The 14,663-nt window shown below is 34.0% G+C and overlaps 1 long non-coding RNA gene across 1 annotated transcript; it reads right to left on the reverse strand.

The window, feature by feature from the left end:
- Positions 1-12,132: 12,132 nt before the first annotated feature.
- Positions 12,133-14,307, reverse strand: LOC136273820 (uncharacterized). Its single transcript, XR_010712076.1, has 5 exons — positions 14,163-14,307; positions 13,230-13,315; positions 12,876-12,979; positions 12,490-12,656; positions 12,133-12,183 (listed from the first exon to the last, which is right to left on the reverse strand). It is a non-coding gene; the product is annotated as an uncharacterized lncRNA (long non-coding RNA).
- Between the last annotated feature and the right edge of the window lie 356 nt (positions 14,308-14,663).

Below are 14,663 nucleotides of genomic sequence, written 5' to 3' on the forward strand. Positions count from 1 at the left end.
TTGAAATGATAAAAAATCCTCTATTATATACCCTCAGACAAACATGTTTACGAACTTTTCTCAAGGCCACTACACACCTGCAGGTGTTTACGTCAAACTCACAGATGTTTTTTTTAGGTCAAACAGCTGCAGAGATTTTAACAATAACAACTTCAGTCATGTAAACAACAAGGGTATATAAGACAGGACTTTTTATTAAATAAAATCATTCTCTAAAAAATCATGAACTATGATCCATCTCTCTTGACCCAGTCGCAGGACACCGTAGCCTTAGAAATGGCTGCATATGATCAAGAGGATCCCTCATACATGAGCAAGGAAGACTTCGGAATTATAACTACCACTCAAGAAGGAATTCTGAATACCATGCAAGTCATGAGCAATGAAATTGCTAATCATACCGACGTCATCTTGAAAAAAATTCAAAAAGGAATTCTGGATATCCTCGAAGTCATGACCAGTGAAATTAGTAATCATACCGACATCATCTCGCATAAAATTCAAGAAATACAGCAAAAAAAAGGAGGAATGACTACCGTTTATAAATGCTATACCTGCGGAGAGGAAGGACACTTTTCACCCAAATGCCCTCACAAAGAAGAATACCAAAAGAAAAAAAAAACTAACAGCGCCGAAGAAATCAAACCAAAATTTACCTGCTTCACTTGCGGAGAACCGGGACATTATTCTACCAACTGTCCTGAAAAAGAGAACGTAAAACCAGCACCAACTAAATCCAACGGATGCTTCAATTGCGGGGAAGAAGGACACTGGGCTAATAAATGCCCACACGAAAAACAGAAAAAGAAAACAGCACAAAAAAGAAGCGCTTGCTATACTTGCGGAGAAACAGGCCATTGGACCAAGGACTGCCCAAAAATCGAAGAAGTCATTCAAACTTCGGATATTGAAGATAATGAACCACCCAAGAAAATCAAAAAAGAGAGAAAAAAACCAACCAAAAAACCTAAAAAAGAAGACTGGGACGAGGAAATGAAAATAGAACAAAAAATACCGGGCCGAATGAAGAGAATCAACAATCAAAACATGTTCATTGAGGAACCCGACCTCGATTAAAAACCGAAATCCGTGAAAGAAAAGGATTATTTCTTCAATGTAAATACGTTTAATAACTTTAACTTTAACGGTTTATCATTATTTTCTTGTTCTAATTGCTTGTTTTCATTCAATAAATTCGTTTTCACTTTATACTGCCTTTGTTTACCTTTATTCAGACGCCATTTTGGATTTGACCTAAATAATATTAGACGCCATTTTGGATTTGACCTCAGTTGACCCCCCTATCTAGGGGCCTTATACTACTTATAGGATATAAAAACGCTCTTATATATGTAAGTTGCCGTGGCGCAGAGGATGTGTGGTGATGATAGTAAACTAAGGGTCCCGTTTTAATACCTTTTCTTTCATAAAGTTAATACATTTTGTTGGAAATTAAGCACAATATTGAATTAATTTTTTTTAATGGCTTAAAGGTAGCTTAAAGGTAGCTTAAAGGTGGCTTAAAGGTGGCTTAAAGAAGTTTGGACATTAAGGACCTATAAGTTGTCCTTAAAGGTGGCTTAAAGGTGGCTTAAAGATAGTCTTTAAGCTGCCTTTAAGCCATCTTTACGCTTTCTTTAAGCCACCTTTAAGCAATACATATAGCTTAAAGGTAGCTTAAAGATGGCTTAAAGATCGTCTTTAAGCTACCTTTAAACACCTTTAAGCTATCTTTAAGGAGGACTTAAAGATGGTCATTCATCCTGTGTTAATGGAAGGAACATCAGGGATTCAGGCAATAAAGGAGATGATGTCGCAAAAGACGCCAATTGAAGTTATTGAGGGCGACGGAGACAACACTGTGATATCAAGAATAGAGAATGAACTGGGGGTTAGAATCAAGAAAAAACTGGATCGTAACCACTGTGTCAAAAATATTGTCAAGCATTTATATGACTTGCGAAACAGTAAAGAATCAAAGATCAGCAATCAGGTGATTCAGCACTTCACAAAATGCATCAAGTATGTCTTTGCAAAAAATCAAGGTGATCCAGATGGCATGCGCCAGAACTTGGAAGCATTAGTGCCACACAAGTTTGAGGACCATACCAAGTGTGTTCCGAGATTTTGTGGATACAAGAGAAAGCCGGATGAGACTTTCTTGCATAAGAGTTTACCTTACAAGACATCATTAAGTGACCTAAGCTACTGCAGCATGTATAAATGAAGGTGGAAAATACTTGCCAGAGGTAGAAGTGTTAAATGTTATGATGTTTGTTTATTGTTGAGTTTACTGTTGACAGATTTTGTCAATTTTAGCACTTTACATATATTTGTTTTTGAATTGCAAAAATTAACCCATTGATAAGACATATGTTTCTAGAGCATGTATATATGAAGATCTTATTTTCTTAGTCTGATTATTGGCATCAATTTTTATGAATAATTATGGATGTTATTTTTAATGAAACATAAAATATTTTCAGATATTTAGAAAACACAGTCTATCCCCTGGTTATTACACTCAGAAATACTCAGAGAAGATGGACAATGAACGAAAAAAACGACAGGAAAGGTCACAGTTGCCTGGGAAGAAGCGGCGGCGATTGTAATTGAAGCAGAAGAGGATCACTCAAAAAGGCGCCAATGAGGCAACTGAAGAAGATACATATCAATCAGGTAAAGTACAATTACAGACATTAGTTTTGGACTGATTTTAGTATGATTGGAACCTTTAGATATAATAAGAACTTTCTGCATATCTTCAGAAGTTGGACTATCTGACCAAGTAGACATTCAAACCATTCCTGAAGCTGTTCCAGAACCAGGATTTGCAAAGGTCGATCATCTGAATGATGTTCAAGAAAATAGGGTCGTAATTGATCTGGAAACTACTGGATTGACTAAGAATACATAATTTTATTTGAATATTTGAGTTTCAAATACCAAAGTATTAAAATTATATTACATTTATTCAGATAAGTATATGTATTTATACACATTGGTAGTTTTAAACTCAGTCTATTTCAGTCCAGCGAGGATTAATGCCTCACATAATATATAAATAGTGCCTGTTTGGGAGGGTAACAGTTGAAATTGACACCCCGAGAAAACCATTGTCAACCGACGCGAAGCGGAGTTTGACAATTGTTTTCGAGGGGTGTCAATTTCAACTGTTATCCTCCCAAACAGGCACTATTTATTTTGTTATACTGAATGTCTTAATTTTTAGGAAAATGTTACTGCTTTTATATAGGAATAACGTGAATTCTACAACGAACTGTACGCGCATAATTTTCGCGCATGTAACATGTTTTAATGTTACCCGTTGCTAAGTGCGTTGCTAACGCTGAGGGTAATAGAAAGGATTATGAACTGCGTCTTAACCAATCAGATTTCAGTATTTAACATGAAAGTATAACAACACAGATTGCTGCACAGGATATGTCTACCAATGTGAAGTTTTCATGTTATGTTTCCCCGAAGGGTAGTACCTATCAATGAAAAGGCTGAGCAGACGACAGGAATATCCTGGGATGGAGAACGCATGACAGTTCATGGAACACAAGTTGCAACAGTTTCAATATTAGAAGCACTTTCAAAATTTTTCAATTTTTTTAAAAATATAGGCAATGTCATTTTAATTGCACACAATGGTAGGGTTTTTGATTTTCGGATTTTGTCTTATACAATTTGTAGACTTGGAAAGATGAACGAATTTTTGAATTATGTCTTAGCATTTGTGGATACTTTGTCATTATTTCGTTGAAAAGTACTCAAACTTGCCAGTTATAAGCAAGAATTTTTAGCTAAACATTTCTGTCTTGAATCATACAATGCTCATGATGCAGTAGACGATGTCAACATGTTAGCGAAAATTGTATGTGCAAGTGGTACAGAAAAATTAGATTATGTAAAACATTCATATCCATCTAATTGTCACGTTATACAAGAAAAATTCAATCTTGCTAAGACGCAAAAGATTGATAGTCTTCATTGTCTTGTAGCCAGTGGTGTACTCAAATTAGCAACAGCAGAAAATATTGCAGGTTCCGGTCTTAATTTACAACATTTGAAACTTGTTTGGCAGAGAGATGGTGAAGATGGTTTGAGAAATATTTTTACTGCAAAAAATTGTATAGAGAAACCTTGTGTTACTAAAGATCAAAGATTGTTAGCAAATATCATACCAAAATTGTGTTTGTTTTTCGAAAAGTAATGTGCGACATTTAACACATTAGTTTTGCATTTCAATCATGTCTCTTCATACACTATTGTCAGTGAGTTTTCTGCAGATGTTTGATGTCCTCTTTAAATGATATACTCAGGAAAATTTATTGATATTTGTAGATCATGTCCTTTACAATTTGCAGACTTGGAATGGTGAATACATTTGTGGATACTTTGCCATTATGTTGTTCAAAAGTACCCAAATTGCTAGTTATAAGCAAGAAGTTTTAGCTAAATATTTTTGTCATGAATCACACAATGCCCATGATGTGAATGATGATGTCAACATTTTAACGAAAATTTTATGTACATTTGGTATGGAAAATCTAGATTATGTATAACATAACCATCTAATTGCCACTTTTTACAGGATAAATTTAATCTTGCTAAGACGATAAATATTGATATTCTTCACAGCTTTGATATAATCACGAAAATTTATTGATATTTATTGATATTTGTAGATCAGGTCAAGGTCACTGAATAATCAGTGGATAATTTGAATTGTCCAGCAATCAATTTTATGAATATATAACTTTTTTATGCATATATTAAATTTTGGGGGCAAATTTAAATGCATATAGATCAGAAATTCTGATTTTGAAATGTTAATGAAAAAGGGGGATTGGGTTGTTCAACATGACGTCAATTTAGTTACATGCGGTAAATAATTTTACAGTTAATATTGACAGAAGTAAATACTTTTAACTTTATTTACAGTTGATATTTTGTGAACAATTTGCATTATTTTTACCAAAATATTGTAGTTTAGTACGTGTGACCTTTTTGTACTCATAGTGAAATCTGTAATTACTGTTAATTTTTCTTAAAGTTAGTCAATATTTTTGAGGATTAGTAATGTGTTTATTAAGTATAAAGCTATTAATATTAATAAAATAAAACCTTAATGCAATGAATATTTTTATTTTTCTTATATTTTATCATTTATATAATTAACGAACAGGAAAAAGGGGGGATAAGTAAAAAAAATGACAATGTAAAAAAAATTTGCGGATAATTTTCAATTAAAAACCTCTGTATACCTCTTAACATCACTTGTGATCATGATTAACCCCTATTTACATATTTCATGAAAATCACATAATGTGGGTCGTATACCTTAAATATATTTCATAAAAGTCAAGAAAAATGAAATTATTTCATGCTCAATCTTCAGTTTTACATACACATGATTTTATTTTCTGAATTTATGAATTTATTAGATTTTTCTGACAAGATTATAATTTGAGAAAGAGTTTTGAGCTTTTGAAAAACAGCAAAAGTTATTGTTGTGTATTTCTTAAATTTTGATAAGTTGATCCTGCAATATACTTTATCTATATTATCTTACTGTATTTTTATTGCAGAAGATGAGCAAAAGAATTCAATACTTGAATTTGTGGAAAAAATGCAGGCAAAATTAAATAAAAAGGCCAAAAGAAAAGGAATAGGAAAACAGGTTAGTGAAAGTGGAATAAGGATTTACAATTAATGCATTGCAATGATTTTAATTTCACAACATTTTTCAATTGGACTTTTGTTTCATAGACACTTAGCCATTGTGATGATTTTGTACCTTCATATTATATATTATACTCGACGCAATGAGGTTGTGAGGGGAATAATGGTTTTACCATATCAGTCTTTCAGCCAGTATGTCAGTCCTATTTTGGGGAGCACAACTCCTCTTACATGTAAACTGCTGCATAGAATTTCAAGAAGCTTTATTGGCATTTAGGAGACATGGTGTAGATTTGCAAATACAAGGAAATTCCGAATTCATGATATTTCTGAAAATATTGGACTTTTTTAACTTCGAATTTTGGTCATGTAACATGTAAAATTATAATTGAATATAGTATTGAACAATTTGTAAGTGTACAGTCATTTCAAGCATATCTTTTACAACATACACCATAGCATAGCATTGAAATCTCATAGCATAGCATTGAAATTTCATACCATAGCATTGGAATTTCATACCATAGCATACAATCTCATAGAATTGCATTCGTCATATCATACCATAGCATACCATAGCATAGCATACAACAGTATTTTAACTCGGTTTTAAATGTTTTTATTTGAAAAAATAAATGTTTAAATGATAGATTTGTGGTAAACTTTGGCTTCTTTTTATTTTACTTCGAAATGTGTGAAACTCTTCTGTGTATGGAGGCGTTTTTGTTCAAATCTCATAGCATACCATACCATAGCATAGCATACAATATCATTAAGCCCTTTATTTCCATTTCTCATGCATAGCATACGAATCTCATATCATAGCATACAAATCTCATAGCATATCATTAAAATTGCATACCATAGCATAGCATTAAATTGTAAAAGATATGCATGAAATGACTGTAACACTTAATAAACTGCTACACAGAATTTCAGAAAACGTTGGATATATTCAATAAGGACAAGCGGTCTATGTATCTATTTGATGGTTCCTATTTATATGAATCATGTTCAGCTTTAAACATTGAAACAAAGCCAATATAAAGTATAATTATCTGTGTTATGTTTTTACATGTAGCATAAACCCTCAAAATATTAATAGAAATAATTTTCTATTTTCAGCTAAAAAGATAGAAACATTGTTTTTTATTAATATCTATACTTACATTCAACAACTTTTTGCATTTTCCCCGGGCTGCCTACAATCATGCCTGAACTGTTAAGACCATCCCTGTGATATCTACCCATAATGCACAACCATACTTTCGTTTCAGTTTTGTTCAGGCATTCGAGGAGAAAAGCGGCATGTATTTTCTTCGATTAAATTTCATTTTCAGCTAAAAGATAGAAACACTGTTTTACTTATAAGGCTAAACAATAGAAACACTGTTAATTTTAAGGCTACTTTTGTATTACAATATCATATCTTATGTTCATGCTTTGCTCACAGACACATTTGAATGTGGAGAACATCAAACCGGGGCCTTCTTCCTCACAACAACATTAAGAACACAGCATTTCGTATTTTGAAACCGTCCTCATACAATGCATTGATTTTATTAATATATTATTTCAGGAAAAACCTGTCAGGCTTAGCATTGGATAGCTTAACTACATCTTTAAGGAAAAAAGGTACATCCAGGTGAAAAACATAGCAAAAAATCCTGGCAACGGCTCAACATCAGTTATAATCCACCAATCCTCAAATTTTGAAGAAAGAAAAAGGGTTTTAGAGGAGGAATTTTTCCCCAATGGAAAAAATTCAAAGGGGAAGCTTTCTGGGATGGAAACCTCATTGGGGTATTTCACTGGTAAAGAGATAGCAAGAGAACAGTTTCAATCGGTGGGAGATAGTATTAATGAAGAAAAGGTGCTTCACCATAGAGCAAGGCTCTACTTGGTGACGAAAAAGAAGGTATTCTTGCACAAAGCTTATATATGAGTTTAGGACACTGTATACTTCAAGTTTACCTAAACTGAATGTTTCTTATTCATTTTTCATCAAATGCCATAAATATGCAGTTATTTGTATTTTTACAATTTATGTTTGAGCCAATATGTTTCTTTGAACGGTATAAAGGTATTTTACCTAATCCATTATAGACCATTTTATTTAGGCTTCATTATTTCACACCAAATCTTTCTTGCATGAGGCTGTTTAAAATACTTTGTGGACTGGTGAAATTTGCCTTTTTCGGTACAGCATGACTGAACAATTTTTATATTTGTATAGAAAACCACACATTTGGTTTGAAATTCAGGTAATTTCTATTCATTCTATTGTTAATTGTAACAACATTATGTTCGACTTTAGCCTGTGAGTAATGTTAAATTTTTCCAATGATGTTTAACAACATAAATAATTCATAGAGAAACCAATACTGAAGCGGGTGTATTTTTTACACCTCATGTTTACTCTTGTATGAACAAACTTGCAAGGCACATTGTTGCTGATAGGTTTTGTTTCACAGATTGTTTGATCTTATTAAATGATATTGTTTATTTTATACATTCAATGGTCCTGCAAATACAAAGCCCCATGTGCTAGTTTTACTGAATTTTAAAATTTAACATCTAGTTCCCAATGCCAAAATCAAACTGTCGTTGCTGTATTTTTGGATTTGTATTGAAAAGAGTTGTAATAAAGTCGTTTTCCAATAATGTTATCTTTTTTTTTATTTTAGCGTCGATTTTATCATTAGCTCATTGCAGTCATTCAGAGCAAACCCCGGATCTAAAATTACATTTAATGACAATGAGGCTCCTCGCTTGCAGGTAATGATTGAGAAAATGATTTGAGGAAGTCAACGTATGCTAATTATAATGACAGAGGCAAATAATGAAGTATAATATTTCATGTCACCTACATATCTTATCAATCATTGAATATAATGTTATAAAAAAATTTTTGGATTAAAAGAGTTATGCAAGTATTTTAATCATTTGAAACAAAAACAGTTTTTGAACTTTTTACAAATGTAAGTAAACAAATAGACTTGTTAAAGGGGCATGGTCACGATTTTGGTCAAAATTTATTTTCCCGATAAGCCTCAGTAAGTCATTTTTATTAGGCAACCAGAATATAAGTGTCATTCGTTGAGTTATAAGCGAGTTACAAAGTTTCCAATTCTTTGCTCTGTAAACAAAGCTTTTGTATACATTTTGAACGTTGAAGTGAAAACTCCAGTTTAAGACCGAACATGAACGTGGAAAACGTTAGGATCTGTTTATTTTTACTTAACATGATTAAGAAGATAGATAAATCAGCTTGAAAAAGAATGTTACCGGTATATTGAACTAATGTAAACAAAATTAATATGGTAAAATTATTTTCTATCAAAGCCTTGTACCTTTTCAATATCAGGTCATGCACTCCATTATGATCCTTAACTTTTTCGCTCAAATTATAGGTTTCATAGTCCTTCATTACAATATTATTTTTTTTTTCTACTCCAGAATGAAACTTAATTAAATGCATGTATGAAACTCCTCGACAAGTTTGTGTATGAGCTATGGTACTCAGGTGACCGTTAAGGCCTATTGACCTCTTCTTAATGTGTAAATGTGGCTCGTATCATGTTATTGTTTATTTTAATTCTAATATATATATTTAATGAATTCAGATTTTTTTTTTCAAGATAACTATATAAACAATAAACTGTTTAAAGTATTTGTCGCATTTCACATTGTGTAAGCAACCTCCACGAAATAACAAAAATGGCATGAGACCATATATTCGTAATGACGTATGACAAGTAATATTCAAATCTTAGCTTAGTTTAACATTCTGTTCATTAAAATCGGGAAAACAGAATTAAAAAAAAAACATTTAGCTATAATCATGGCCATACTCAGTTAAACTTTTATATCATGTATATGTATTACATATATTAGAGTGGGCATAATCACTATTTGAGCTGAACATTAAAAAATCCTTTTTTAGAGTTTACAATGCACCATTAAGTATTTTAATGGTCAGCCAAAATTTGTATTTCGGTTATCGAGAAGCAAGATGCAGAGCTTTCATTTTTTAAAAATGAAAACAAGGGTCAAGTTATATTTTGTTTACATGTGGCTAATATATTTATAAAAGTTATGCTTCAAGTTGGGTTTTTGTCTACGCTAGTTCGTTCTCAAATAAACAGTCACATGCTGCTAAGATACACATTGTTTATTTTAAAAAATCTTTTACATCTGACATTTACTAGATTTGTTTAACACTGAGTAAAAGAATGGAAAGCAGTGTTTTAAATAAAAGCAATGCATCGTCAACGTTGTCAGAAACAGGTCTTTTGCATTCGTCTCAATTTAAATTGCATTGATGTTCCAACTCGTACCAAACGTTATCAGAACATCCTCTTTCCGTGGGTGCATCGGTGCTAAGTTGACTTAAAATGTTGAGATCTTCGCTGCTATATGGCACACTTAAGGAGTAATCTGTATCCCCAAACATTATAGCTTGATTATATAGCACATCCGGTATACCACAGGGAACTTCAGAATTTCTTTGTGATCTTATTCTATGCGAATTCCATAATTTTTTGAATAATTCAAGCCTATGTCGTATTATTGGCAAAAACGAAAATCGCAGACAATTTACTTGTAAAGCGGTGTTCAAAAGGCCTGCGTCTCTCAAATCTTTGAACAAACTGTGTATTCTGCGTTGTCCGGACGTTACACTTCACGTTCAGGTCTCACACAAGCAATGAATTTCACTATATGTTACTATATAGCTTTAATTCAGTTAATTAATTAACTATACTCTCAGCATATAATTCATGAAAGAGAAATTTTAGTGAAATGCTTCAAGAAAAATTTTAGATCAGAAAAATAACGCCTTAAGCGGTTTCTAAGAGAGATAATTGAGAGTAAACATACCTACCCCCAAATACACGTGGGTTCCACATGTTGACAAACAGGCTCAGCACCATCCAGGAAGTTGCATCATGCGCATCTAAAAAAATAGTTCCACTGAAATTAGTGTGACAATTCCCCTAAAGTAATAATTCTCCTAGCCACTGAGTCCAAAATCAATACTATAGGCCTAAAATAAGGTGCCAAAAAAGGAAGAAAGAAAAGAAATTGTCTCTATATATATGGAACTACAATTGACTAAGTTCAGTTGTTTGATTGGCTATTTCCTTGCGTAAGACCTTTAAGACAACTAAAAGTTTATGAAATTTAATTAAATTTGCAGAAAATGTCTAGTAGGTATCTATCACCTATATGCTAGTGTATGAAAATCTAATTTTGACCCTAAGGGATTAAAAATAGGAGATAACTCTTCTTAACAGCTTGCTGAATTCTGGAGTAAATTTCTGTTAAAATTCATCTACAGTTCATCTTTTTAAAACTCTATAAAAATTAATTAGTGAGATATTGAGAAAAGAGCTTGGAATGAAATGAACCCTGAAATGTTAGAGTTTATGTGTATGTGCTTTAAAAAAAATTCATCTCTAATTAATAGACATTAATTAGCTAAGAAACAGGAAAATGACTTAGATATTGGAAATAATTAGCAAAAAGTTGTTAATTTTAATTCTAAGACAAAGACAGAGACTGGAAAAAATGGTGCCAGAAGAGTCTTCAATAATGTACCTTGGAGTTTTGATAACGGTGGTCATTGATTAATGGCTAGTGATTAAGATAAGAGGTTCTTAAGCAATGGGGGGTGATGAGGCTTTTCCATCAGTCATCAAAGATGGGGGTTCCTCTTAGAAGACATGGCAGCTCTAAAATAAATAAACAGTATGAAAGTTTACAATACATAAAAACTTGCACCACACACAACATCACATTATTAGAAAAAAGTCTACAAGTGTACAGTTCAATATAAATCATGCCAAAGAAAGGACCAAAGTGGCTGCATCAACATCAGTACAAAAAAGGAAACATACCTCACAACAAGGGCCAGAAAAGTACAGGGACCACCAGTCCAGTACAGTGTCTATGTCCTATAAGAAGGCTGAGTAAAGAAGAGTTTCAGGACGTCGTACAGCAGCAGAAGGATGGAATATTCACAATAAGCGATGCTGAGCGTAGAGACAGTCAAATGAAGATTTTGCGACCCGGGCCCAGTGAAGTGCAACTGGTAGACTCCTACACGGATGCAGAGTCACCGAACCCTAATTCCAGACTTTACAAAGTGCTCCATCAAGAAAAAACTGCTAAACTATGGAACCATGCATTTAAAGAGCACTCACAGAAATTCCCGGACTGTGACGGTTCACTGGACTGGAACCAGCATGGGGAGGAAAAGAGAGGCCTGGCATGGATCCTTTCCATTCCATGTAAGAAGTGCCATTACACCAGTCACCGTGAAAAGCTGTACGAGGAAGTCAGTCGATCAGGAAGGGGACGGAGAGCGGCACAGCTTAAAGTTGCCATGGCTGTCGGTCACTTGGGTACCAGCCTTACAACAGAGGGTATGCGTGGTATGCTTCTTGGCGGAAACATCGAACCAGCATCAGCCACCAACATTCATCAGACCTGCAACAAAGTAGGCAAAATCATCACTGACGTGAACAAAAACAGCATGAAGAAAATAAGGCAGGACATTCAAGAGCTTAACGAGAAATGTGGACTTGCCAATACACCTATAAGAGCGGAAGGAGATGCCCGGTATAACAATGCCACCTTCAGTGCGATAGGGAAAACACCATTCCAAGCTGCCACACAAGTGACATACACTTTAAGTGAAAATGTTACCAAGAAGAAGAATGTTGTGGCAGTGTTTTGTGGCAATAAACTGTGCAAGAAAGGCACCTATCTTAGAGTCAAGGGAAAGGAAGTTACCTGCCCCGGACATGAAGGCTGCACTGCAACCATTCCTCCAGAGACCACCATTGGAGACGAAAAGAGATGGGCTGCGGAATGCATCAGTGAGCTGCAAAGTGATGACCGTCCACTCATCATTTCCCATTTCACCAGTGATGGAGATAGTGCTGCTGCTTCCGGTGCATCTGAAAAGCAAGGGCATATGATTGAAAACCTCAAAGACCTGCGCCACTTCTTTGACTCTCAGAGAAAACAGACTGCTAAAGCTCCATTCAGCAGTCACATGTTTCCTGGAAGAACAAAAGCTATGAGAGAATCCATGCAGAGGAGATTTGCCCTGGACCTGAAGCTTAGATGCAGGACCGAGTACGAAAACTGCTACAAACACTACTCCGGTGACTTACCTTTGATGAAACGGGCCATGTCAACTGCTGTCCGTTCCATCATCAGCTGCTACCAAGGACAGTGCGGAAAGTCCTGCCAACTTCATTCCTTCTCCTGTCGCGGACTGAAAAACAACAAGTGGAACTCTTCAGTGTTGCCTCGTGACTTCGAATTAAGCATGACAGAAGAAGACATGTGCTTGTTAAAAGACTGTATAAATCTGACTTTGGGACCTAATAATCTTGATAGAATTAAATATCACACTTGTACACAAAAATCTGAATCTGTTAATAGGGCATATTTAAAATCAAATCCAAAATGTATTACAAGTAGTAGAAATTTTGAAAGTAGAATACATAAAGTTGTGCACTCACTCAATCGGGGTCATGGAAATTCAACATTGGAACTTTGTGAATCTGTAGGGGCACCTGTTGTAAAAGGAAGTAGAGTGGTCCATCATCTAAAACAACAGCAAAATAGGCAAACTTACTTTAAAATGAAACAAAAACTCTTAAAATATAAATACAAAAGAAAATTTTACAGATCTAGATCTAAAAGATATCAGCTCTATGATAAAAAGTCTAAAGACACTTATAGTAAGTCACTAACAGATCCAAAGTTAAACAGGAAGTAGTTAAGTGGGGGGGGGGGGGGGGTGTTATCATAGGTGGGTTGGGTTGGGGGGGGGGTGTAGTTAGCATGTTTGAAATATTTGTTATATTATACCTATCATATGAATTTTGTATTACATTCAATAATTGCTCTGTTTAAATAATGTGCACTGAATGTATGGTAATGTGTGAATGATGAGTGTGTAAAATGTGAAATGTCCTTTTATGGGGTGCTCAGTTCATGTAAATATGTTATATTTTTCATTGTTTATCTTATTAAAATGATTGCAAACAATTATCTTGATTTTCTTACCTGTCTGATGTACACAACAAAGAGGACTGAGACGATTGGCTGAAATACGGGTACACAGGTGTCAAATTTCACCGTTGGTGACAAGACAGCATCCCGCATTGTTTATCCGCCATTGTTGATCTTTAACAAGGGAGACAACTCCTGAAATTCGAAAAAATGCAGTTTAAATAAAAGTTACATGTTTCTCTTAAGGTCTCACACAAGCAATTAATTTCACTATATGTTACTATATAGCTTTAATTCAGTTAATTAATTAACTATACTCTCAGCATATAATTCATGAAAGAGAAATTTTAGTGAAATGCTTCAAGAAAAATTTTAGATCAGAAAAATAACGCCTTAAGCGGTTTCTAAGAGAGATAATTGAGAGTAAACATACCTACCCCCAAATACACGTGGGTTCCACATGTTGACAAACAGGCTCAGCACCATCCAGGAAGTTGCATCATGCGCATCTAAAAAAATAGTTCCACTGAAATTAGTGTGACAATTCCCCTAAAGTAATAATTCTCCTAGCCACTGAGTCCAAAATCAATATTATAGGCCTAAAATAAGGTGCCAAAAAAGGAAGAAAGAAAAGAAATTGTCTCTATATATATGGAACTACAATTGCTAAGTTCAGTTTGATTGGCTATTTCCTTGCGTAAGACCTTCAGCAGTTTCCACATCGCTCTATATCCTAAGTTAATATATCCTTCTTGATGAAGGAAACAAATAGCTAGCCTTTATGATTTCGATTAACGGAAATTCAACGTTATTCCTTTGTAGACCCAGTTTACGAAGAATGCGTATTAAATTTCGTAAGCTTGAAGATATACCATGTATACAGAACATAAATCCAATTATCCCACTGCACTTGTATCCCAAATGAAAATAATGTGTTA

The sequence above is a fragment of the Magallana gigas genome, chromosome 1 (assembly GCF_963853765.1).
Source record: "Magallana gigas chromosome 1, xbMagGiga1.1, whole genome shotgun sequence".
Lineage (NCBI taxonomy): Eukaryota > Metazoa > Mollusca > Bivalvia > Ostreida > Ostreidae > Magallana > Magallana gigas.